This window comes from Cupressus sempervirens, chromosome 2 (assembly GCF_028749045.1).
Source record: "Cupressus sempervirens isolate cs-2001-9-10 chromosome 2, ASM2874904v1, whole genome shotgun sequence".
Lineage (NCBI taxonomy): Eukaryota > Viridiplantae > Streptophyta > Pinopsida > Cupressales > Cupressaceae > Cupressus > Cupressus sempervirens.
Genome location: NC_143119.1, coordinates 723,410,855 through 723,438,740, shown reverse-complemented (window position 1 = coordinate 723,438,740; position 27,886 = coordinate 723,410,855). Strand labels below are relative to the sequence as shown.

The 27,886-nt window shown below is 33.6% G+C and overlaps 1 pseudogene; it reads left to right on the top strand.

Moving 5' to 3' along the window:
• The first annotated feature begins 1,301 nt into the window (after positions 1 to 1,301).
• On the top strand, positions 1,302 to 27,886 carry LOC149575422 (ribonuclease J pseudogene; annotated as a pseudogene).

Below are 27,886 nucleotides of genomic sequence, written 5' to 3'. Positions count from 1 at the left end.
TCCTAAAAATCCTTCAAGTATGCCAATTCTCAAGTCATGAAAAATCCATTTGCATACTTTCATATGTTCGTTTGTTTGCCAAAAATTACTTTGACATATTTGCTTGTTTAAAATTACCAAGTGCCTGTTTTTGAAAATTTTCCAAATGCGTCCTATGATTCTTCATGAGCCCAAATCATAGATCGATAATTTCCTCGTGATAAAGAACCAATGCCCTAAGTTTCATCTGCCCAAGTGTCCATTTACCCAGCTTTCCAAGCCAAATCCAAAGCCAATTTATTATTTTTTGACATGTTCTTGTGCAGGCAATTCTGAAGGGGTCACTTTGATGGTAAATATCTTTTGACCCTGGATTCATTATACGACGAGATCTGATAGGGTGCAAGAATGTGGTACAAAGAGTCAGTGTGCCAATTTTCAGAGCATGGTCAGAGGTTTGGGTCAGTTTTCAAAGGCAATCAACAGACCTCCTAACGCAAATTTGACAAGTTGCAAGAAAGTGATAAAATGAGTTATTAATGACAGAGAAGTGTTTGAATTTGTTTCAACTTGGTATCAAATTTTCTATGGATCAATTTGAGGAATCAGTTGTCCAAAAGTGGAAAAAAATTTAGTCGGACCCACACTCAGGCCCGACTAATGCCATCTGCATGAATAATAAATTGTGGTAAGTTTTGAAAAGGAGACATTAACTTGTCATCATCTAGTGTTGAGGTTTTTTTGTCAAAGAGAAAATCAAACTAGAAGAAGTTAATGGGATACTACCACCTTCTCTTTTAAAATTATCATGTGGAAAGTTTTAAAGAGCAGTTAGTGCTTTAACTGTAGCTTTGAAGGCCATGCAATGAATTGTGTGAACAGTACACCCAACACTCGCACATCATTGCTAGCATGTTAAAATATAGCAAGACAAATCTGCAGAAGTATCAACATAGAGGAGTGCAAAGATCACACATGGACACATGATCAGTAAGAAAGTCATCTCAAAAATTTAACATGTTTTTTCTAGAGATCCTCATCTAGATACCTCAGGGAAAAGTTACAGAACTATATGAGGATAAATATAAATGGTCAAAAGTTGCTTAGACACTGAGTGGGATTGACCTAGATTCCAGAATTAGAGATCTTGATGACACATGCAAGTTATCAAAGTGTGTTCAGATTGTTTGATTATACCTTGACAATGATGATGCTATTAATGTAGAAATATTTATAAAAAAGGGGCTTCATTTTTGGTAAGAAATAGCCATGATGAAGCATTGAATTTGGAATATAAGGCTTGTTATGCATGCATTTGGGATATGAAACGTAGATTTCTGGAAGCTGCACTACGCTATTATGAAATATCACAGATGGAGAAACACCAAATTGGGGACAAGCGTATAGATGAGGAGGCACAAAAACAAGAACTTAGTGTTTCTATGGCATGTACGATTATTGCTACTAATGGTCCTCAATGTTCAAGAGTTCTGGCCACATTGTATAAGGATGAGAGATGCTCCAACTTGAAGACATATCTAATTTTGCAAAAGGCATATGAATCCTGACACCAAGAAGTCGCCTGCAACAAGCTTCCCCACTGGCCACAGACTTTGTGCAAATAAAAAGAGGAATCTACACATTAAGAAAAGACCACACAGCATATTTTTAAAGGAAAAGAAATGAACAGGGCAATCAAGCCCATGTTTCCCAATCTGCCACATAGTCAAATAGGGGAGACGTCTCATGACAGAGATCCACACATTAAAAGGAGATTCAACACCATGAAGAGGAAATCCCATACTGGAGCATATTGGAAGATCACACGTGAACATAGATGGAGTCAACTAGTCAAATAGCAGGGGAAGTCAAAAAGAAGAGCAGAACATGCAACTAAATAAAAAGGAGGTCTATGCCAAGCAACATAAAGCATCCATGTTGAAGGTCAGAGAGTTCACATAGGGACAAAATATCATTCCAAGCTCAATTGGTGTTGCAAAGGTAGTTGGAGAGATTCTTCCAGCATTGAATGGGAAGCTAACTAGAATGGATTTCCATGTTCCCATGCCCATGTAGCAGACATAAAAGAGGAGAGTTGATTTTTAAGAAAAATCCACGCATTTGAAATAGGGGAATTCACTGCCACAAGGAAAGAGTTGGGGAATTTCATGTATGTTAAAGGGAATTTCAATAAACAAAAGGAGTTTCCCACGCCAAGTTCAAAGCAGTAGATGCTAAACACAAATGAGCAATCAGCATTAAAAGGAAAGAACACACAACATGAGCAGATGAGGGCTAAAGACATTGAAAAACCAATATCTAACATCGCCTGCATAAAGGGATTTTTTGGTATTTAAATAATATTGCACTCCAATGTATTAATGTCTATAAGCCACACGCTTTTGAAAGGAAGCAGCTTCATGGCAGGCAAGTGGTTGGTCATATAAATGTTGTCAAAGACATAATTTTAAACAAACATGCTGACATCATCACCATAATTACTAGGAAAATGGACTGCCAAAAAAGCAAAGATTTTCGATGGTCGCTATGTGGCCACCGAAAAATGGTAGAAATTTTGGCTAGCGACATAGTGAGTCATTAGAAAAAACTCAGAGATCCAGTGAAGACAAGAAAGTTCAGAAGGAAGGAAATGTTGACATGTGTCCTCATCATGTGGTCCTCACTATGTCACCAAATGGAAGATGCATGCGATTTACCATAGTGACATGGCGAGGATTGATGCAGTGATGACACATGGCAGTGGGTCCAGGAGATGGTGATGTGGCGAGCAAGTTTCTGAGATGCACAAGATTGTGACACATGGTAGATCATGTGGTTCTTGCTATGTCATTAAGGGAGAGATGCACGCTAGTTAGTATAGCGACATAGTGAATATGATGTGGCGGCGAGTAGGCATCCAATCAAAATGTGCCACGTGGTGTTCGATCAAAGGAAGTTTGACCTGGGTAGAAAAATGAAAGGAAAATTGAGAATTTTCAATTTTTAATGTTCATTTATTATTTTTCCTTCAAACTCATGTCAGGTTCATTTAAATAAAGTTTGAACTTTATATAGTAAAAACTTTATAGAAGTTTAAATTTGCAAAATATATGTGGAAGCCATGAACAGAGGGCCAATCTTCAGAAGGCCATAACTGGAGTAATTTTTAGGAAAAATGGGCGCTCCAATATACCATCAGAACCAAGAAGAGCTGAATTTTCAATTTCTTGAGTCAGATTATGCACAGGTGTTCACTGGTTCATGTTGTAGGTCAATTTGTAAAATTTGAGGCATTGGCAATAGAGCAGAATGAGTTCTTCATTGATGATTAGAATTGGTAAGAGGACAGTTTTAAAGGTTTGTTGCAATCTGAAAGTGAAGAAAATCAACTTGAGGTTGTTTTCTTGTCTTCTCAAGATCATACTATAACTATTTTTTTTTTTCACTTTTACCAAGTTCATTTCAACACAAAAATCAATTACATCCTTTCATCATCAAATTTCTGAGATATTTTGATGCCTTTGAAGGGTAAAATGATAGGGATTTGATTTTTAGTTAGAGGGAAAAGATAAGAAAGATGGTTTTAACCTACTGAGAAGGTTTTTTGGGTGGACAAGTGTCATATTCAGATTTAATCCAAGAAATTGCTTCTTTCCTATATCTTTCATTCTTCTTCTCATTTTTTGTTGTTGGTAGTTTGCTCTAGGTAATACCAGCAGGGTTCCAGTTCTACTATTGAAACCAAGATTGTAGATAGTTTTGCTTCCTAACTTTGAGTTGAGCTATAGCAGTAAAGGGCACACATCCACCCTACGCAGATTTTCATTTTCATGTTATGCATTGTTATTCTAAAGTACTGGATATTGATGCTAGATCATATGAATTATCTTGAGTTTCATTTTGTGTTACCAGTTACTTTATTTAATCTTTCCAAGGATAAATACAAAAGGGGGATTTAAGGAATTATCTGAGTTTTCTAATTTTGTCTCCTAATTCTTCATGTGTCATTAATTTTGTAATTGAATGGATAATGTTCATTTGGTTTAAGACACTTTGGATGAAGTGTGTATCAAATCTTTGTTGCTTTTGACTCAAGCAGTTAAGTAAATGCTTCATCATTCTAGTAGGGTTTTTGGGTGTATGAAGGGGATATTGCATAAGAATGGGATTAGGGAATTTCACTTGATAAACTTGATTGTAATTCAAGAAAGTTAGGTCATCCTACTGGTAATGACTGTGTTTCAATGGATAAGGCACTGATCACTAAATCATATGCAAGCTGATATGAATGGCATTTGCACAAATCTTTTATTCAAATAAATTCAGTTTTTCATGTTTGAAGTGGGCATAAAAGTTGAACCCTAACTCAGCTTCTGAGATCCATAGATCTGCACCTAGCTATTATAGGTCCATGTCATTTCATAAGTCTTTAGGAGAAATAAGGGTAAAATCTACTTAATAGATTCAGGAATTTTTTTTTGCACTAGTACACTATCATTTGAATTTGAGGTCTACCCACCTGGGTTTAGTAGAGCCTGAAGTAGAAGAAGGGTCGTGCCTTATAGTTGGCCTATTGTCAGAAATGACATGTTGAAAATAGGAGTTAGCTGCCCCTAGATGTGTCAATTTCTTAGTGGGATAATTGAAAACCCTCCAACATTTTTAAATGCCAAAAAAACTTTTTCAACTTGATCCAATACCTAATACCATGATATTTCACACACAAGCCCACCTAGAGAAAGGTAGAGGAAAGAAAGTTACAATTCCTACCTTTGCAACCCAGTCTCCCATCAGGCCAGAGATAGTATACCAATTTAACTACCCAGTTGGATACTATCACCCTCCAAAGAGGAAAGGAAAGAACAAGAGAAAAAGGAGCTCTCCTAAAAGGATCCATACACAAGAGGCTGAAGTGCAAGCACCTCTCCAGTAGCAGGAAGAAAGTGTACAAGGGTCTGAGGATATTGGAGCTGCTCAAGTCTAGGATGACCCTCAATTGCCTCCCTTTGTGCCTAATCGGTAAAAAGAAGGAGAGATTCAGTAGGTTTCCATTTCTCGTCCACAAGAAGAGCCAACATCCCCTTTTGCCTCCATGAAACATAAAAGGATTAAGATCCAAATGTAGAAGAGGCAAAGGGTGACTAAAAGAATGGTGCCTTTCCCATCTATCCCTAAAACTATTCTAGAGGGAGAAGAGGAGGAAGAAGAAGAGGATGATGAAGAGGAAAAAGTGCCTTTACAAAGAATAACCTAGCTAGCTAGAGCCGCAAAGCAAAAAAGCAGGAGTGCCATAGTGACATTGCCATCTGCCCAAGCAAAACCCTTGGAAGTCTCTTATTCAAAAGATGAAGTACAATAGTGGGTGGATGAGCAGAATGAAGAGGGTGATGATATTTTCAAAATGTTAGATTTTGATTTTATAACTGTGGGAATAGAATCAGTTGGGGATAAGATGATGGATACCCCTATAGGTGAACCCCAACAAGAAGACTAGACACAAATGTTGTTATATTCACAGGGTCCTGATCTTACTCCCCCATCTCCACCACAAGTCTCAATGGTAGAAAAAGGCTCGGTTACTCCTCTACCTCCAAGTTTAGAAGAGGAATAGGTTTAGAAGGAACCTTCACAAGAGGAGGAACTACAACAAATGGTGACTGATGAAGTGTTGAAGGAAGGACAAATGGTAGAATATTCTTAACCAGCTTCCCAAGACACTGAGGTGCAAGCTGCAAGGTCTACTAAAATAGAGGCTATAGAAGAAGAGCCCTCACAAAGGGAAAGTACTTTGAGGAGGAGTGATAAGGGAAAGGAGGTAGCAGAACATACTCCTTCATCCTCAAGAGGTAGGTCTTTAGCTAAGCACATCCCAAGATGGCTCAAGAAAGAAATAATGAGGAGCAAAAAACCAATTCCATGCTGATGAGGAAGACATTTTTGAATTGGTGGAAATTTTGAACAAACCTGAGTCTCTTTTACATGAGGCAAGGCCATTGGAATTTTTCAACAATACATACCATCCTAAAGATACAAATGCAGAAAGCCTTAGTCTTCAAGACTATCAAATCAAAGAGGTCGTGCTTGGGAGGCCCACACAGGATACAACTTGATTGATGGTGACCATGGGGATTAAGGAAGTCTTTAGGAGTATGGAATAGGAGGAGGTCAAACTTCAAACACTTCTATGGAAAAATGAGATCCTAAGGGGATATTTGGCTGAAGTGTTGGTCCTCTAGATCCTGAGCACCCCGAGGAGACATTGCACAACATACTCAAAGAAGGGGGAGCTATACATGTAGATCCATTTTTGAAAGCCTGTCAATAGTGGCAGGAAATTTTTGAAGATAAGGGTATTTTGATTATCCAGGGGAACCTAAAGTTATTGCACGCTATGCAAGAGAATGTGAATAAAACATGGAATTTTTAAAGTAGGACTTCAACATTATGGATGAGGTAAGGGCCTGGAGTATGGACTTGCAAATTTTGCAAGCAATAAAGGGGCAAAGATACCAGGTTTTGGTAGATGTATATACAATGGAGGAATTAGATTTGCTTGATTATTGGATAGAAAAGATCACTAATAGTAATAAGGTAATGGAAACATTACATGTAGAGATCCTTAGGCTCAAGGATCAAGCTCAAGAGTTAATTTTGGAAGTAGAGAGGCATTACAGTGATGCATGCTTAGATATTTTTGAAGATGAGGAATGGGAGAAGTTGTTTCCTATAGAGGCAATAGTAGAGAGTTTTAAGAAGATTTTTGAGGAAGCTACTAATGATGAAGATATTTAGCAAGCTTTTAGAATAGAAGAAGCCTTGTTAGAATTGGACACCAAACTGGAGGATCTTGCTAACACTCAAATTGAGGTAGGCAATTATAGATAGAAGGTCAAAGATAAATATGAGGCTCTAGATTTACTAGAAGTGGCCAAAATTACTAAAATTATAGAGAAATTCAAGGGCAAACATCCATACATACCTTTGGGATGAAGGGGAACAAAACCCAGATGCCAAAATTTCAATTTTCACACTTAGTGAAATTTTGAGATTTTAGACCATTTTTAGGTGTGCAAGTATGCAAGTCTATAGCTCCACAGGTCCATAGGGGCACATTTATAGAAGTTCCAATTTACCAAAAGTGGCCAAAATTACTAAAATTATAGAGAAATTAAAGGGCAAACATCTAGACATAGCTTTGAGATGAAGGGGAACAAAACCTAGATGCCAGAATTTCAATTTTGACACTTAGTGAAATTTTGAAATTTTGGACCATTTTAAGGTGTGTAGGTATGCAAGTCCACAGCTCCACAAGTCTATAGGGGCACATTTCTAGAAGTTCCACCAATAGTTAACTACCAGTTCTAAAAATAGAACTTTCCATGCATTAGAAACGCATTCTGGTGGCAATTTAACTCCAACAAACACCCAGTGAAGGATCAACTTCCATTTTTAGCACTTCCAGACACTTCCACTTTGATTGAAAGCTTTCTCATTCTTTTTCACTCATAATTATTATTTCTTAAACATGTAAAGGCTTATGCATCCAATTAATGAATAAAAAATGGATGGAGTCTTGTTTAGCACCAATTAAATGTTAGTTTGTATATAATTAGTTTGTTTTATTAAATTCAAAGCATTTTATTGCATGAAGATATATCTCACTTTCAACACAAATTAAAGAGATAATATCTTATAAATACTCCATTGTAATGTGTAATTAGGGCCGCTATTATTTTTCAATTTGGAGCATAGTAATTCTTGCCTAAATGTGTCATTATTTTATGAATTTTGTTCATGAAATTGTAATTGAGCCAAAGGTTTATTGCTTTTTTTCTAGTTTTGTGATTCATTAGTTCTGGTGTTTGCTACGGTTTTTATGAATTTCGCTAATGTAACTAGCTTGAGAAGAAATCATTGAATTGTGCCTACATAACTCTCTATTTCACATGAGTGCACTTTTGGCCTTGCAATTTAATGAAGAGTGAAATATCATATGATTACTAAGGTTCTTACCGACGATTGCATCAATGGAATTGAGGAAGCACTACTCCTACTTTCATTGGTTACTGACTGATTTCTTTGAAAGATTAACTCATTAACATGTTGTTTTCTATAGGCGCTTATGTCTGTTAGGATTTTAATTTCATCTTATTTGCTTTAAAGTTCTTGTTATTCTCTTTACTAACCCCTTGTTAGAATAGGACTTCATTTTAGTTGCATCATTAGATTGCATTCATAAAAAATACAAAAATACAAAAACATAGTTCTTTTTGTGTGTTTTATTTTGAAGTAGTGTGCAGATTCTTCATCTCATCTAAGATCAAAATGAACCAGCAAAAGAACATTCACATTTATCTTCAATTGAATGGATTCCAGTAGGTTGCAAGATTGCCTAAAACCTTGGAGTCGATTCACAAAATTAGTTGTTCAAGAGAGGAGTTCGCAAGAATTCCTGTCATTTAGCATCATGTAAAACAATAGCTCAACAATTACTTGTGTGGGTACTGAGCTCTTCTTGTAGTTTAAATTGCATGCTTGGGCAGTGGGCTCATCTTACATACATTGTACTACAACTCCTAATAGGGTTGGAATCTCCTAATAGGGATTCAAAGTCTCGTAAAAGGGACTCATATGTACTAAATATTGTAATAGAATCCTAATAGGGTCCATCCTCTAACAAGAAATATTTATATTAGTACGTCATCTTGTGGGCATCATTCCCACTAGGGTTTTCCCACTGATCAAGGGTTTCCGTAGTCAACATATCTAGTATAATTGTCTATGTGCATCTTTGTACGGTTGTTGTTTACTTTGGTTGAATGGTTAAGTGTATTTAAGGAAGATAAATGTTTTAATTATTGGATAATTGATTCACCCCCCCTCTCTCTCAATTATCTTGGTGGAATATTGTTTCTGACAATTAGCATCAGAGTAGCGGGTCCTTGAAGATAAAGTTTAACAACTTTGGGACATCCATGGTTAGCATATTCAGGAAAGATAGTCTAAAGTTCAATGGAAAAAATTATGATAGGTGGAAAGAAAAGATGAAGACACATCTATTGTGTATGGGTCTAGAATATTGGATCTTGAAAAAATTAGCAAAGAAAATCATTGTTGAAAAGGATTTGGAAACTTGTACTAAGGTAGAAAGAGATATTTTTATGTGTGACATGAGAGCTAGAGAAGCATTATTGACTGCACTTCCTGAAATTGAATACAATCAGGTAAAATCTCTTGCTACTTCATATTTGATTTGGAAAGCTTTGGAAATAGTTTTTAAGGTGATGAACATTCTAAGAAATTGAGGCTACAAAGTTGGATTTGTGCATTTCAAGATGCTAAAATGATGGAGGATGAATTTGTACGAACATTTTTAGGTAGGATATTAGATATTACTATAGGTATTAGATCTCAAGGAGGAACCAAAGAAGATGATTAAGTTATATGGAAGATGTTGAAGAGCTTAATACCACCATTTAAGATAGCAATTCAAATGATACAGATGTTGATATCTTGTACCAAATATTTCACAAAGGAAACATTGCTTGGAAGACTTGAAGCAGTTGAGAATGAGCTTAGATAGTTCAAAGAGTTGACGAGAACAAAGATACCTTTCAGTGTCTTGAATATTCAACCTAGTTTATCAAGAAACACAAGTGCTAGATGAGACTTTGCTAGTAGTAGTAGATCTAAAGATGATATAAAGATTGAAGAAGGAGTAGCCCTTCTAGTAAGAAGAGAAAAATGAGGTAAGAAAATCTTTAAATATTGGACTTGTGATGAATATGGTCATTATGCATCCAAGTGTTCTAAAAGAGAGAAAAAGTACAAATGAAATTAAAAACATAAAAAATACAAAGAGTTTTTGTATGAAAATGAAGAAAATGATTATGATGAACAAGAAGCAAGTGCTAGTGATGATGAAATTGGATTTGTGAAAATAAAAGAAGAAAGTCCAGAAAAAGTAGCATTTGGTATCACAAGTTGAAAATAAATCTAATTGGATAATTAATAGTGGATATGCACATCATATGACTGGTGATATGAACAAGTTTGTTGACTTTAAAAGTTAGGATGGAGGCATTATCAAAGTTGGAGACAATGCAGCATGCCATGTTAAAGGTATTGGATCTATAAGTCTTGATGGTAAAACTAACACTAGAGATGTATATTTTTTTGATGGTTTGAAGCACAATCTTTTGAGTGTTGGACAACTAGTGGACAGAGGTTATCAGTTGCAGTTCATAGAGAAGAAATCCATGATCAGAGACAAAGATGGAAAGGTAATTGGAATAGGAACTAGATCTAAAGGTAATGTATTTCAATTGAATCCTACTAAAATGTCATGTTTGGTTGAAAAGGTATATAACATATGGCCATGACATAAGAGATTTTTTCATATAAACTTTGACAACATAGTGAAGAATAGTAGTATGTTTATAGTTAGAGATTTTCCTAAGATTGTAATGTTAGGATTAAACCATGGACAGAAATAACAATTACATGCAAATATAACCAATAACAGAAAATAATAGATCACACAGAAAAGAACACAAGGCACCAAAATTTAATGTGGTTCACCCAATCCCTAGGCCACGTCCACCAAATAGCAAGTCCAATATTCTTATAATCTAGTGGATACAACCTGATTGCAATCTATAATCCCTTACAGCTCAATACTACCGCAAGAACCAATTTTGCATCACACCTTATAAAACAATCCCTAACCCTAAGCCCTTTTATACAAGTATTTTAACCACTTTAGGGTTATAATTAATAGTTACATGTCAGCCTAAAATCTCAATAAAATAGGGCCCAATTTTTTTTTTTTTGGGGTGATGCCCTGAATGCCAAAGAATTATAAAGTATGTACAGTACTTTCTTGATCAGTCACCATAATCTAATAATCTCCCACTTGGGAGCTGATTAGGCTCCACACTAAAGAACATGTAAAGCCTACTAACACAATTTCTAAGGAGTGTGTTTTGGAAAAGCATAATAGAACTTATTTTCCCTAAAATTTTACTACTATAGAAATGTTGGAGATTGTAGGCATAGATCTTAGTGGTCCTACAAAGACTAAAGGATTATATGGTGAAAGGTATTTTATGATCTTAGTTGATGAATTTTCTAGAATGATGTGGGTTGCATTTCTTAAAGAGAAATATGAGGCATTTGATAAATTTAAGATACCCAAGAATAGAGTTGAGAATGAATCTAGTATGAAGATTAAATGTTTAAGATCAGATAGAGGAGGAGAATTTACTACAAATGAGTTTAACATGTTTTGTGAAGGAAATGTAATCAAAAGATAGTTATCAACTCTAGGAACCCCTGAACACAAAGGCATTGCAGAGAGAATGAACAGGTCAGTTATAGAAGTAGCAAGAGCTATGTTAGCTAAGAATGCTGTATACAAGATGTTTTGGAGAGAAGCTGGGAATATAGTAGATTACACTATGAATAGAATGCAAGTTAGGAAAGACACAAACAAGATCCCTTATGAACTTTTCTTTGGTTACTCACCTATAGTTAAGTATTTCAAAAAATTTGGGAGTAAGTGTTATATCAAAAAAGATGATCATATTGGTAAGTTTGATGCTAGAAGTGATGAAGGTATGTTTCTTGGTTATTCATTGAAAAGCAAGGCTTATAGATGCTATCATCTAAGAACTAAGACTATTATGGAAATTGCAAATGTGATAATTGATGAGAAATTTAGGATACAAGAAAGAATAGTTTATTACAATTTAGATGATGATGTTGTTACTAAGCCAAGGAATGATGAAGTATTTCTTAAGACTAACAATAATTTGTAGAATGAAGAAGAGCCAAGGTATGAACAAAGCTTAGAACCTTTATTAGAACCAAAAGTTGAGATAGCAACTCCTACTTTAAGAAAGAATATGGTAAAGAATCACCCATTCAAGAAGATCATTGAAAGCAGAGATAAAGGTGTAATGACAAGAAGCAGAATCAATGAAGAATTATGTTTGATATCTCAAGGAACTTAAGAATGTAGATGAAGCATTTAAAGATGATTATTGGAAACAAGCTATGAAAATGAATTGGAACATATAGTAAAGAATGAAACATGGGAATTGGTCCATAGACTAGTGGAAAAGAATGTGATAGGAACTAAATGGGTATTCAGGAACAAGATAAATGAGCAAGGCGAAGTTGTAAGGAACAAGGCAAGATTCGTATGTAAAGGTTACTCACAACAAGAATAATAGACTAGGATGAGACATATGCTCTTGTGGCTAGAATAGAAGAATTAAGATTATTCTTAGCCTATGCAAAAAAAAAAAAATTCAAAGTGTATCAGATGGATGTCAAGTTAGCATTTCTGAATGGAGAACTTGAAGAAGAGGTATTCATTGAGTAGCCTAAAGGTTGACCTTTGACAAATGATAAGGACATAGTATGCATACTGAAGAAAGCATTGTATAGCTTGAAGCAAGCACCTAGAACTTGGTATTTAAGGTTGGACAATAATTTGAAAAAGCTTGGATATAGAAAAGGTATGGTAGATACTAATCTCTATTGGAAAGAAATTGATGATAGTTTGCATTAGAGTGGGGTTGTTGTTACACCAAAAGACTGATCTATTAATACCCAACAAAACCACTCAACTTATAGTACATAGGAGGTAGTTAAGCCCTTGTCATGAATCCCGAGGGGAGTGCTAAACAAATTTCCAACAATCTCCCCCTCAGCATTACTCGAGGGTCTAAGGATTCAAACCTGTGACCAAGCTCTAATACCACTTGTTAGAGTGGGGTTGTTGTTGCACCAAAAGATCGATCTATTAATACTTGATATAACCAATCAACTTATAGTACACAGGAGGTAGTAAAGCCCTTGTCATGAATCCCAAGGGCAACATTGAACAAATTTCTAACAGGTTTGATGATTTTCGTAATGTTTGTTGATGATATCATATTTGGAGGAAATGATGAAGAAAGTGAGAAATTTGTAGAAGAAATGAAGAAAGAATTTGAGATGAGTATGATAGGAGAAATGAAATATTTTCTAGGATTGCAAATTATACAGAATAAAGAAGGAACCTTTATTTCTCAAACTAAGTACTTGAAGGATTTATTGAAAAGGTTTGATTTGGAAACATGCAAGCCCATTGGAGAACCTATGGTAACTTGATACAAGTTATCTACAAAAGATGAGACATGTACTATTGAGAAAAAGAAGTACAGATCTATGATCAAAGGGTTGCAATATCTGACTCAGACAAGGCTAGATATAAAAAATGCAGTTTAAATTGTTGAAAGATTCCAAGATGATCCCAGAGAAGCACAATATGTAGTAGTCAAAAGGATATTTAGATATCTAAAAGGAACATCAACTTTTTTTATTTTGGTATGAAAAATCTAATGATTTTACTCTAAGTGCTTATATTGATGCTGATTAGGCAAGCAATATGGATGACAGAAAGAGCACCAGTAGTGGAGCCTTCTTTCTTGGAGGAAGAATGGTTTCTTGGCTAAACAAGTAGGATTGTACATCACAAAGTAAAATAGAAGTAGAATATATTGCAACAACAAACAATTGCAATCAATTTGTTTGGATGAAGTAGATACTGAAGGATATAAGGATAGAAATTAGTGAACCTAGTGTCATACATTGTGACAACACAAGCATAGTAAATATGTCTAAGAATCCAATGTTGCATTCGAAGACCAAGCACATTTCTATTAAGTATCACATGTTGAGTGAGAAAGTTTGAGAAAAGGAAATTAGATTGGAGTATGTGAGTACAAAAGAGTATATTGCAGATACATTCACTAAGCCTCTTCCCAAAGAGACTTTTGAGTATTTGTGAGGTATGCTAGGGGTTATGCCCTTCCTACATCATAGTAAATGATGCAAGATTGCATCAATCCCATGTAACAAAACACCATTATTGTCTAGATTGAATGTTAATGCTTCCTATATGGGGGAGTATCTATGATGGACAGAGTCATCTATGACTCTTGTTGGTCATTGTTTTGAATAGTGTCTTTGGACACTTGAGCTGGTAAGAATTAGTTGTTAGAAAGTTTGATGGTTATTGAAACCTTTGACATTGATGCCAATGGGGGAGAATTTTGGCATGAAAAACATCATGAGAAGACAATGACAAAGAACAACATGTTTGAAAGATGTACAACATGGAATGACAGTTTGACAAAAAGAACATTGAGGTATATCAATGGGAGAGAATGATTGATGAAGATGATTTGAAAAGTAAGATGAATAGTCTTTTGATGGTATTCTTGGAACTAGATGTTTTTCATCTATGTTGCCATCAATGAGAAATGGGGAGATTGTTGAGAGATTGTTGAAAGCATGAATGCTAATGATATTCCTATGGGGGAGTATTGTAGATATGTTACTACGATGATATATTACTTTCATGACTAAGTTTTTCATTGATGTTAACATAGTAGTTTTTTGTGGTATTTCACAAAAGAATGGCAGAAAGATCTAATGCAGGAGCATCCTAGGTTGAAGGCCAATCTTGCATCACCCAAAAAATATTTTATTTTTAGATTTTTCTATTTTAATAAGGACTAGTAGATAGGATGGTTACTATTTATGGGAATTTACTAGTAGATTTGATGCTCATGGTAGTACAATAGAAGTCATGTTGAACTAAGAAGGTAGACCTGTTGCTTATTTCAGTGAGAATTTGAATGATGCAAAAAAAAATATTCTATTTATGATCAAGAATTTTATGCCATAGTTCAAGCATTGAAGAAGTGGAGAGACTATCTTCTTCCCAATGAGTTTTTTTTGTTTACTGATCATCAAGCTTTGCAATATTTGAATAGTCAAGGAAAATTGAACCAAAGGCATTTAAAATGGGTTGATTTTTTGTAGAGTTATACATTTTTTTTGAAACATGAAAGTGGGAAGTCTAATAAATTTGTAGATGTTCTTAGTAGAAAACAACTTTTGTTGGTAGAAATGCAGATAGAGGTGGTTGGGTTCAAGGAAATTAGTACATTGTATATAGATGATCCTAATTTTGGTGAAGCATGAAAGGCTTGTATAGAACCTGTAACACTTGATAGGACAAAGTGGTTGGATTTTATGATCCAATATAATATGTTGTTCAAAGAAAGCTAGTTGTGCATTCCAAGAAGCTCAATGAGAGGGAACCTCATCAAGGAGAAGCATAGTGGAGGATTGGCTGGACATTTTGGCAAAGATAAAACTATAGCTTTGGTTGCTGAAAATTATTACTGGCCATAGTTACAGTAAGATGTGATGAAGTTTGTACAAAGTTGTCGAGTATGTCAAATGGCGAAAGGAGTGAAGTAGAATGCAGGGTTGTATCAACTATTACCTATACCAGAGAAGTCATGGGAGGATGTCAGCATGGATTTTGTTCTTGGATTACCGAGCACACAATGTGGGCATGATTCTATTTTTGTGGTGGTTGACAGGTTTTCAAAGATGGCACATATTATTCCTTGTAAGAAGACTAGTGATGTTGTTCATGTAGTAGAGTTATTTTTCAAAGAAGTGGTGAGATTGCATGGTCTACCAAAGAGTATAGTTTTAGATAGTTGTTGGGTATTTCTGGCATACATTGTGGAAGAAGTTGAAGAAAAATTCAAAGTTGAGTTCATCACATCATCCACAGACTGATGGGTAGACAAAAGCTATGAATCACAATTTGGAAAACTTGTTGAGATGCTTGGTTAGAGATAAACCAAAAGGATAGGATATGATATTACCATAGGAAGAATTTGCATATAATAATTCTATCAATAGGAGTACTGCTAAATCACCATTCTAGATTGTATATGGGAGTAGTCCTAGAAATGTTTCTAAATTAAGGATGTTGGATAAGGGAGAGATAAATAGTGTTGAAGCAGAATATTGTATTGAACATTTGAAGAACATACATGTGGAGGTGAGCAAGCACATCATAAATATGAATACATAGTATAAGGCTAAGGTAGATGTGAAAAGGAGATATAAGAAATTTCATATTAGAGATGAAGTCATTGTTCATTTGAGAAATGAGTGTATTCTAGTAGTTACCTATAATAAGCTGAAGATGAAGAAGTTTGGACCATGCAAGATAGTGAAGAGGCATGATTATGTAAATGCATATGAAGTGGAGTTGCCTACTAAATTGAATATTTCACTAGTATTTAATATTTCAGATTTGACTGAGTGTTATGAATGAGGTGATGGAGATAAAGTTGTAGAAGTGCAATGGAGCATTCCAGTAGCTAGTTTGGCTACCAAGGAGATTGAGGAGATACTAGATAGTTGTATTGGAAAAAGCACCAAAAACAAAAACTTATGAGGAATATGTGGTCAAATGGAGAGGGAGACCAGTTGAGGATTCATCATGACTAGCAAAGGAGGAGCTCAACCATCTTAGTTTTCCTTTGAACACCTAAGACATGATGGGGTCACTTCTCAAATTACCCTGAGTGTTTGATGCAGGAGCATCCTGGTTGTAAGGGAAATCTTGCATCACCCAAAAAATATTTTATTTTCAACCTTTTCTATATTAATAAGGACTAGTAGACAGGGTGGTTCCTATTTATGGGAACTTACTTTTTTTAGTAGATTTTTCATACAAGCTCAGAATGTTCTCATTTTCTATAGGAAGGTTCATTTTAGAGTTTTAATCCTACCATAAAAATCACATTGCTCGAATATTAGTATTAGAGAAGTTATTACAGATTTTTGGTGGAAAAATTTATAGAAAAATCTTCAGGCTCATCGTTGGAGGACTTAGAGTGCCCAGATGAGGTCGGAAAACTTGATGGAAGGGTGCTAATACTATTTCAAGCCTATAGATTAGGAGATGGCATTTTTGAAAAGTGGTTATAATAGCCAATCGAAGCAATGGTCCATGAGTTATGGCCTTCAGAAGTTAGGCTATCAATATTTCTAAAATAATTTGTCAAAGATTATTTGGCCGACTCTATGTGTATTGTTAGGGTTTGTCAGCCCAAGGTATAAAGTTTAAGCATCTAGAACCTTCTCAGGTAGCATAAAACTACCTATTTAAGAAAGGCTCAAAGATTTTCTAGGATAGCTCTGGGTGATAGTTCGCAACACTATCTTACAAATTACTATAATGAAGGTGCCCATTTGGGTTAGCATATTGTAATTGAGAATTCTATAATAAGGTGTTCATATTTTGTTCTGACATTTTTTGTTGTTTCTTTGTTTTGGTTATGAGTTTATGGTATTAAGGGGAGTCCCCTGCATCAAGATCAAGTTGGTATGGATGGCTAATTGAGTATTCTAACTATCTAGGGTTATGAGAGATACTTCTATGTATCTAGTATATGCATTTAACATTGAAAGAAGAAATGATAAGTTTGGAAGAAGTTATGTAAGTTTTGGTGATGTCTATTCTAAGATAGAGTTTATAGAGGCATATTTTGGTAAACTTGTTATATCTCTTAGAAAAATTATTATTCTAAGAATTGAGGTTGAGAATATGAAGAAGACATGTTGGTGATGACATGATTAAGTTATTTCATCATATTATTGCATGTACAGAAAGTTATTCAAGTTGCAAGGTAGAAGATTAATGTTATCACTAAATGTAATGTGTTCTTAATGTGATCCTAAAATGATTAATTGAGAAGGTCTAATAGATGACTTAGGAAATTTTTTTATGGACTTTATATAAAGGAAGGAAATTTTTCTTTATCATGTATGACAAAAAAGAAGTATTTATAAGCAAAACAAGAGCAAAATGCGAAGTTGAGCAGCCCAGAGCAGAAGTGAAGGAAACATCATTATCGAGGTTTTTCTAAGTGATCCAAGGTTTGATATTTGGATCTAAGGTTCATGACCTGGTCTACAAGGTCTGATGGCGATTGGTTTAGTTGATAGAACAAAGGAAAGAAAAACATAACAATAAATTACTTGTTTAGGCAATGAGCTTTTCTTGTAGTTGAAATTGCATGTTTGGGTAGTGAGCTCATCTTGCATACATTATACTACAACTCTTAATAGGGTTGGAATATCCTAACAAGGATTCAAAGTCTCCTAACAAGGACTCATATGTACTAAGTGTTGTAACAAACTCCTAATAGGGTCCATCTTCTAACAAGGAATATTTATATCAGTATATTGCCTTGTGGGCATCATTCCCACTGAGGTTTTCCCTCTGATAAAGGGTTTCCCTAGTCAACATACCTAGTGTAATTGTTTGTGTGCATCTTTTTATAAATTTTTTAATTGTTGGATAACTAATTCACCCCCCTCCACACCCCCCACCCCAAAACCAACTTAGTTATCTTGGTGGACTATTGTTTCTAATAGGTTTTTCATAGGGGTATAACCTAATATGTATTTATAAAAAAAAAAAAAAAGGGAAGTGGCATAATTAAAGCCAAACCAAACATATTTTCATTTAACCTAGAACAAATAGCTTTCTCAAAAACCCTATGTAACTAATTTTTTTGTGCAATCGTGATACATAATAATATCTATTGAATGCTCAACTAATAATAATTATCTGGTAATATAAATACTCATGTATGGAGATGAAGTGCCTTCTTTATAAACTACTAATTAATGTTTTTTTTTATATGATTTGATATTGATATATGGATCTAGATGTGTGTGTATTCATAGGCAACAAATTCTTAGCACATGAGACACAAATGAATTGAAATTAAAGAATGATTAAATCTATGTATTTGTATATAAGACAAATTTATGAATTTTTTAGTATAATATATTATTAATCTATAAAAAGTGCATACATCTACAAATAATATGAAAGATACTATTCAAAAGATTGCTATATATCCAAAGTGTTAGTATACTTATTGAACTCAACATTACATCCTTGTTAGCAAATGTTACATGGAAAAATCTCAAGTTACAATAATAATTTTTCAAGATACACAATATAACAAAACCCACATGTAATGTAATTTTTTACCTAATCCAAAAGTACTATACTAGCATCTAAAGATGCCTTCAAAAGCTTTCAGCATACTTAGACATCTACAAACTACCATTGAACCCACCTCTATAAATGATCTAAAACTATTCTTTAACAACATTAGAGATATTTAGAATTTGTGATCCCTATACACCCCAACCTAAAACAAGCCCCTATTGATGTTGATGGTTCTCTCTAGCCATGTGGATCTTTTATAACTATTGTTGCTCCTAGTTTACATTTATACAACATTGTTAGAATTTTATGTAAGCCCAAGAGATGGAATTTGATTCCACCACAAGATAATTTTCTTATAATAATTCTATGAACAAGAGTACTGGTAGGTCATCATTCCAAATTGTGTATTGTAGTATTCTATGGGCTACATCAAAATTAAGGAAAATAGAGCAAGGGGGCAACACTAGTGCTAAGACAAAGGACTTTGTTAAGCATGTCAAGAACCTATTGTTGAAAACAATTGATTAACTATGTATTGTCTTTCATGTTACACAAAATGTCAGATCTTTAGTAGTTAGTGTATGCCAAGCTCACTTGGGTAATTAAGACATTTTCTTATGTCTTCCAAGCATTCTAGTATTTTCCAAGTTCAAAAGGCAATGACTACTGAGTTCACTCAGGCATCGAAGAAAAGATCACAGAAGTTGAGTGTTAACCAAGTTCACTCGAGTAACAAAGGAAATGTTGGATGGAACCAGTGTTAATCAAGCTCACTCGATTACCAAAGGAACTTTGTGAAGATGTAGTATTAACCAAGTTCACTTGGTTAACACAAGAACATTGTTTCTAAGTTAGTGCCTACCAAGCAAGGTCAACTAACAAAGGATTTTCTTGTTGTGGCATACTAATTTCAATGGATTTATTTTTTGGTTCTAACCAATTGAGGAGATGAATATTAATTATTCTAAGTTATATTCAAGCCAACTTGACAATGCATAAGGTATAAATATAAGGTCAAGTTGAGGATTGAATGTGTGCAAGTGTATGGAAGAATAGAGGATGCTTAGAAGAAGTGAATTAGAAGGATAAGTAGAATATCCTTGAGGAGTTGCAAAGATACATTCGATCATAATGGATCAAGTATACAAGCCAAAATTGAGATCTATAATCAGCAATTCAATTGCATTAGAAATCAATTCATCTCATTTTTACTCTTTAACCATTGTAGTAGTGATCTAAATCTCTTAACAGAGTTGGATTAACAACTATTTGTCAATCCTCTAACAAGGTGGAATTTCTAGATTGAAGTGTCTAAACACCTCTAACAAGGCCACTCCTAACAGGGTGATTAAATCCTCTAATAGGGTCACACCTAATAGTGGTTTTGTAAAGTTTAACAAGGTTGGCTCCTAACAAGGCTCACTTTAGAAGAGTGAAAATCAATAACTAGTTATAATTGGTGGTTTTCCTAAATTGGGTTTCCACATTAAATCTTGGTTCCACTTCTGCTCATGCTATTTCTTCCATGTGTATGCAACTGAGTTAATTAAGGTTAATCACATAAAATGTCATAAGATTTTCATGTTAAGTAGTTACCGAGTTTTAGCATATTATTAGTATTAACCAAGTGCCTGTGTGTTTACTAAGCATCAATATTTTTAGTAGTGTTTATGTTTTGAGCTGACATCTAAGGGATATGGGATTTATTTTGGTGGTAACTAATTCACCCCTCCCCTCTCAGTTACTCCTCTTATATTTCCAACACCTACATGAGGAGGTACACAAGAATATCACTAGGATGAAGAAGTAGTAGAAGGCTAGGGCAGATCAAAAGAGCAGACATAATAAGTTCCAAGTTGGAGATTAGGCTATGGTGTACTAGTTAAAAGAATGATTTCCAGTGGGTACCTAAAAAGAGATGAAGAAGAAGAAATTTTCTCGCTAAAATATTTTGAAGAAATGTAATTTAGGAAATGCATGTGAGATGGAGTTGCTATATGAAATCCACGTTTCTCATTTTTTTCCAATATTGATGATTTAATATATTATCATGAAGATAGTATAGGGGAATTAGTACTTGAGCAATGACCAATTCCTACCTTTAAGAAGGAGCAGATTGAATAAATCCTAGAAAGTTGTGTGGGAAGGAGTACTAGAAATATGCAATATGAGGAGTATCTTGTGAAGTGGAAAGGATGACTTGTGAAAGACTCAACCTAGTTATCTAAAACATAGGTTGACAATTTGGATTCTCAACCAATTGAGATGTGACAAGGTCACTTCTCAAATCACCATAGATCTATGATGCAGGAGCATCCAATGATGTGGGTAGATGTGTATAACTGCAAAATATGTTTAGAGATAGTTTTTATTTGATATGTTTCATTTCTAGATTCCCATTTGGGAAAATTATAGATTCCTTCTCTCATATTTTTATTGTTACTTTATTGGGCAATCATTTTGGCACACCTTGAGATACATGCAAATGGATAAAATGGGTTGTTTTCTTATAGAGCCATAATTATAAAGAGTTAGGGGTGTAAGTTGGATGGAATTTTGTATTGAAATTTTAAGAATTCTAGAAAAAGAATCAAGTCAAAACATTTCTCAATTTGAAAGTTATTGCAATTTTAAGTTGCTCAGAGACCTCCAAGAAATGCTTTGGAGTCTAGTTTGAGGCACTAATTGGCCTCGTATGGACCCAAAAGATGTAGGAAGCCATAAGAAACCCATAGGGACATAGAGAACTCAGATAGCTTTCCAAAAATGTAAATGGTTCATTAGTCAAAGCTAGATCAAAAGTCATACCTCCCAAAAGTTGGACTACTTTTTCTATAACCTTTAATTTTTGCACCAATTTCTAATAAAATTGTAGATCCTTCTATTTTGGCACCAAATTCCAAATGGTAAAATTTAAATTGTATTCCTAACCCTTAACCTAAGACAGGCTATTTAAGGCCCATTCTTGAGGTGTACAAGCAATTTTTAGTGGAGTTTGTGTAGTGCTACCCCATTTTTCTTTTAGTTATATTGCTAAACACTTTTAGGCTTGTTTCCATGTTATATTATTTGATGTAGTGGTACTTAGTTACCTAGTTGGTTGATATTATCTTCATGATTTGCTTATATATTTGATCAGCTACTTCATACCTGATATATTTCATGTGTTATTGTGATTCATGGTTATTCATGTGGTGATGTTTGGATGCTTTAACATAATGATTTAAGTTATATTCATGATGATATTTATATAGATTATGGATACTTACCCCATACTTGCATGTGTATGGTGTGTTGACATCTAAATTTGCAGGTGTCAATTTGATAGGGAAGTACTTTTTAGCCTAGAAAGCTTGATTATTTCATTAGAAATTATATTCTTATATTTAATTATCCAAAGTTTGAAAAAAATTTTACCCTTGTCATGCAAATGAGATTTATTATTAGGATAAAGTTTATTAAAAGGAAAAAAATACATGTTATGAAAATGTCAAATATTATGATTTATAGCTCATATTTGATTAATTATTCCCTTTTTAAAAATAAATGGCTTTTACAAAAAAAGATGGGAAGACGGAGTTGAACACTCAACTTCTCAACCCTATCCTAACTACCCCATCTACCCTAACCAGTTGTTCTATTATATTTTCTTTGAGGAAGGTTGTTAGAAAAGAAAGTTCTAATTGCAATGATTTTTGTAAAAGGGATATTTAAATCTTTCTTATGGGTTAGTTAAAATAATAATAAAATTATTCACATTAATACTTGTTTTGAGGGAAAAATAAATTATAGTTTAATGTGAACATTTTCCATGATATTTCACTTACCTATATTATTTCTAGGTGACATATATTGATGAATATCATTATAAATAATTTTTTAATTATTTATATTTTCCTACTTTTAAAAAAATGAATATTTCCATCTCATGCTTCATGTTAAGGAAAGGATTTTTAAAGTAGAATTATGTATTCCTTAAAATGAAATACTTATATAGTAATATCTTTTTGGCATAGAGATATTATTTTACCTTCATGTAAATGTGTTAGGGTTTTTACTAAAATGGTTGTTCACTTTGTCAAATTTATGAAAATATTTTATGTGCCTTTTATAATATTCTTTAAAAATGGTCTAGGGAAATATAAATTAAATATAAAACCTTAATTTATTTATTTTATTAAAATATCTCATCAAGTTATTCTATGTGTGTAGGGTTTATTCATTGAAATTATTGAAGTATTGGTCAAGAGAATCAAAAGGGAGATTAAATGTGCATTGAAGATTTAATTATTTTCTCAAATCCAATAGACATGATCATTTATCAAATGATGATTAAAGTTTTTGCATTGTAAATAAAGCTTTTTAGTTGTATTTAGATTTTTTAGGAAGTGTTATGATGATCTAAGGCTTGTATGCATCTTTTTAACTTCTATAAAGGATACCAAGATCATCGAATATAAAAATCATTCACAATCACCGTATTTATAACATACATTTTGTCAATTGAGAAGGGATTCTTTTGATCATTCTAGATTCTATTGTTATCTGTATGCACTAGCAACACAAAATTTTATGGTTAATAATATCGAAAGAAATGCAAAGATTTGACATGTCCATTTGATCTTTTGGTGATATCATCTATCTATTGTTTAATTTTTTCCTTAGATTAAATTTTGAATTTTCTTTAATTGCTTTTAGATGTGAATGAATGTTTTAAAGTTCTTCAATACTTGTTAAACAAAGTTACTATGTTGATTGTTCAATCTATATCATTGTATTATTGGGTTCCTAAGGGGAATTAAATTCAATAGGATTTAGTAGTGAAGCTATTTTAATTCATTTGTCAATTTGAAGTATCAAAGTGATAAAAGTGGTCTTAAAAAAATAATTGATTTTCTCTAAGGGTTACTTTAGCATTTTAAGTAATTGATAGTAATGTGATAAATATTCCATTAGTTAAGGTACTAGTCTGTTGATTACTGGTTAAGTTTTCATGTTGATTGCAAAAAGGGCACAGATCCAAGTGACGAAGATCCTTGATCATTGTGCATCACACACACACACACACACACACACACACACACATATATATAACATAAATAAACTTTTATTCATCTTAACCTTCATTTATCTCTTGTTGAACTTTTTTATCAACATCCAAGTTGCCCAAGTTATCAGCACTAAAAATCCTCTAGGGTGTGAGGTATAGGCCTACCAACCTTGGTTCTACAAATCTAGAACTATAGAGGTTTGCATTCATTTGAGTGGAACCTGTCAACTGGAAAATTTCTATTAGGAATTACTATAATTGTATTATCATTTCATAGGAAACCTAATCTGCTAATTTGGGCACCAACGAATTGGCGACTCTACTAGGGAGTTGTCTACACAATCTGGGAGTTTGAAGTATCCCAAAATATATTAGGTTTTAGAATATCAATAATATCGAGTAAAGAATATATGCACTCTGATAGAGGCATAACTCAAAAGATTAGAAAATTGATATGTTCCTCTATAAAAGAGGTGGTGACTCTACTTTAAAAATTTCTAGTTGATAGCTCTACTAAGGGAGAAGACTCAGAAGGAAATGGTTTAAATTGTACTATGATATGGAACCAAGTCTATATTACACCATGGAGGAAGCACACAAACACCTTTAGGATTCATTTTTCAATTTGAAAATATATGAAGGAGAGTCCTCAACACATTTTCTTATAAGGATGACAAATATTTTTTGGAAAGAACCTTCAAGCATCATGCCTTCATCCAAGAAATTTGCAAAAAGGTTTTGTGAATTGGGAATCTCAATAGGTGATCCTAATTTGAAGCTTCTTTTTCAAATATTACATGAAGATGATGAAGGACCAAGTTATATATCTCCTTTGGGTGCATTTTAGAACTTAGAAAAACAAGAGGATGAATTTGCAGTACAATTCTTTATAAGGATGTTCAATACCTATCAAGTAATACCTTCAGAATGAAAACCTCCATCCTCTTCTCTTATCAACAAAATCCAAGAAAATGGTCTCTTATGTGATCAACAACTCTCTACTTTTCTCAAACTAGATAATGAATTGTTTGTAGAGGATAGTGAATATATGACTAAAGCGATATATGATTCAAGAGAAGTTTTAGACTTAAATAAAAATAAAATATTGTAGATATTCCAAGGAGGAATTCATCCATGATGAGATTTGTATGACACCAAATGATAGTGAATGTAAAAATGATGAAGATGATTCGCTTAGTGTAGAAGAAATCTCAGCATTATTATATATGGAATACAAAAAACATGTTGAAACAAATAGTCCAAAACTTTTCTCATATCACCATGTTGAGTAGATTGATGAATCGATGCATTCTAAAGAGGTACTAGATGAAAGAGATGGTCATTCATAGAAATCATATAGAGAAGATAAAGTGGAGCTACATACAATGTATGAACATGAGAAGGTTTGTAGAGAAAAAGATAATAGTCTTGTTAATGAAACATTTAATGATCCCGATGAAAACTCTCATGGAGATATGCCTAGATTCTCTATGTTTATAAATCCATTGTTTGAAGAGGAAGTGGAAGGAGATATGTCTAAATTCTCTATGTTCCTAAATCTTTTATTTGAAGAAGAAACTTGTGAAAATGTTTATTATTTTTCTATGTTCTTGAACCCATTATTCAAAGATCAATCCTTATGCAATCAAATCCATATGTGTCATGATGAAGATAGAAGACTTAGTCATCATGTGAGTAGGAATTGTTTCAAACTTGTGAAAATGGTATGTGTTATTAGTAGAAAATTGAGGTAAGTATTTCTGAAAATCTTTTAGAAATGCCTTTGTGTAAAATGTTAAATGAATTTTTTTATAATAGGTTTAACATTGATTCTTCTATTTTTTCAAGTTTAGTAGATACAAAAAGAAAAATACCATATCAAATTTGTTCTCAAAACAAAAGATTATTCTCAGATTTTAAGGAGATAGATAAGTTTGATATTTTTAATCCTAATAAAACATTTCTTTGGGACATTAGAGTTGATGATATTAATTTAAGAATGACTTGTTATCAAAATTTGAGGTTTTTTGATGGATTATTTTTTAAACACAAACATGACCTTTTTATCATTCATAAGTTTCAATAGAGATTACTAGAAAATATTGAAAATTTTATACAAAAATAAAATTATAATAATTTAGAAGGATTTGGAAATCTTAGAGAATATTTGATTATTAATATCAAAATAAGTAACCTGGATATTTTTAAATATCTTGCTTTGTTGCATGACAAAAATAAGATTTTTGATAGAGGGAAAACCAAGCATTTCCACTTGGGGGGCTTGGGGCCTCCTTATTTTATTCTACACCAGATTAGGTTCCATAGTCTGCTTCAAGGTATGAATAAGGATACATAAAGGTATCAAGGTTGTGATGAACTTGGTATGCAAAAAATATTACTTAATACAACATTTATTTGATATTGGAGTCATAAGATAGAAGTTGTTCTTATAACACATGGTCATGAGGATCATATAGGAGCCCTGCCTTTGATTGAATTGATCATTGATGAATAAAATTATCTAAAGAGAAATCCTTGGCTAAGTTTATTCTAGCATTAGATCCCCATACACCATTTTTCTTATCATCATTTACAATGGAGCTAATAAAGAGACGATTAACACAGTTTAATATTCCAACTCATTGAAGATTTAAACTCTTTAATATGAGAGAGAAGTTCTATGCTGGGTTATTTCAAATCGAACCTATACAAGTTACACATTCTATTCCTAATTGTTGTGGATTGGTGCTTCAATGCAAAGATGGGAAAATTTTCTACACTAGAGATTGGAAGATTGGTGAGTCACTAGTAGAAGGAAATACTTTTGATTAGATGGCTATAGAAGAACTAGCAAAGGAAGGTGTTACTTTGATGATGAGTGACTCCACCAATGTACTTTCACCTACAAGAACTATTAGTGAAATGGATGTAGCTAAGAGTTTCCTAAGGTGTATTGCAACTACAAAGGGAAGAGTTATAACAATATAGTTTGCCTCCAATTTTCTTCACCTTGGTAGTGTGCAAGGAGCAACTACACATATTGGCCATAAGATGGTCTTTATTGGCATGTCATAGAAGGAATACATGGATGCTACCTAGAAGGATGGAAAAGCACCATTTTATCCTTCTACCTTGGTAAAACCTAAAGACATGGATTCTTATGCACCACAAGATCTTCTAATTGTGACAGCAGGTTCATAGGAAGAACCTCACATTGTATTAAATCTTGCATCATTTGGGAGTAGTCACTCTCTTAAGCTCAAAGAAGATGATTTAATATTGTATTTAGCTCAAATAATTCTTGGGAATGAGCCTCATGTGATTGAAATGATGAATCACATATTACAGCTTGGTCCTACAATAGTGATGGGAAGAGGGGAGAGGTTACATACGTTTGGCCATACATACCATGGGGAACTGGAGGAAGTTCTTAGGATCATAAAGCCCCAACATTTCTTACCTATCAATGGTGAATTTTCTTTCCTCAAAGAAAACAAAAAACTTAGAAATTCTACTTGGATTCAACATACAAGTGTAATAAAAAATGAGCTTTGCATTGATGAGAGGATGAAAATAGCATTGGACAACATTGTAATTGTCAATTTTGAAGTAATGTGTTTTCATAAAACCCATTTTTACTTAGGTGGAAATGGAAAATATGAATCACAAGGACTGCTAAAAGGAAAAATTTGCATTGCAACTCATTTCTTATGGGTTGATAATGGAACACTTCTTGACATGTTGCAAAAGGCTACACATGTGGCATTAGAAAGTTGCTCACCAAATTGTCCACTTGTAGAGTATATGTTGGCTACGGTAATGAGGAAGGTTGTTAGGAAATACATAGAAGACCAGAAGTAATTGGAATGGATATGGATAATGTAAGTGAAATTACTCCCAAGAGTTCCAACAATACAAAACTAAAAGGATCTACAAAAGGCTTAAATGTGCCTTGA